Source organism: Arachis ipaensis, chromosome B03 (assembly GCF_000816755.2).
Source record: "Arachis ipaensis cultivar K30076 chromosome B03, Araip1.1, whole genome shotgun sequence".
Lineage (NCBI taxonomy): Eukaryota > Viridiplantae > Streptophyta > Magnoliopsida > Fabales > Fabaceae > Arachis > Arachis ipaensis.
The window spans coordinates 121,912,041-121,912,898 of NC_029787.2; positions in this window are offsets into that span (position 1 = coordinate 121,912,041).

Here is an 858-nt window from a genome sequence, read left to right on the forward strand (position 1 = left end):
ATCAAATTTTAGTTTGGAATAACTTTTATATGAGTTTGTTAGTATAAAAATAAAATGTTTCGATAAGAAAGTATTTCGACTACAAAAAGTGAAAACGAACAAGTTAAAATCGAAGAAAGAAGATATAAAAAACGTGAAAATAAAAAAGTAGTTAGTGACCTTTTTTGAATATCAAAACTTGCTACTCGACTTTCAAACTTAAAGAGGAGAACATTGAAACGAAATCTGAGGAACAAACTAAAAAGACGCTGGATTTGAAGATCAAAAGAGACGTAGGTATCAAAGTTTGGGGATCAAGATTCCTCATAGTGAAGACAAGATCATGACAGAAAAAAAAAGAAGAAGTAAGATAGTGGACAACATGTTCCAAAACAAGTTCATGACCTATAAATAGTAGAAATTTACAAGGATTTATGGCCTATAAATAGTAGAAATTTACATGGAGTGTAAGTGCATGTGAGTGTTAGAAGTCAAATTTTTAATTTATTTTGCTTTTGTTTATTTAATTTACTTTCGTTTACTTTCTTTAAATTTTTGTTATTATTTTGCTTTATCAATATTTCACACTTTCATTTTTTTCTCTATTTAATTATTTATTCCTTTATTATTTTTCATAATTCTACCACTAATAATGTTGATATAAAATTATTTTGACGCCGTAATAAAATAATTTTTAGATCGAGTTCACTCTTTTTTAAAGAAATCGTATCTATTCTCCGATACTTACATTGAGATCTTGATATAAACTCGTTTCGACACTACCTGTCGAAGTCGACCAAAAAACAAGTGAAACAGAATTAAATTTTCTTCTTTTATATTTGTCTTTAATAAAGAGAAAAAAGGAAACTAAATAGGTGT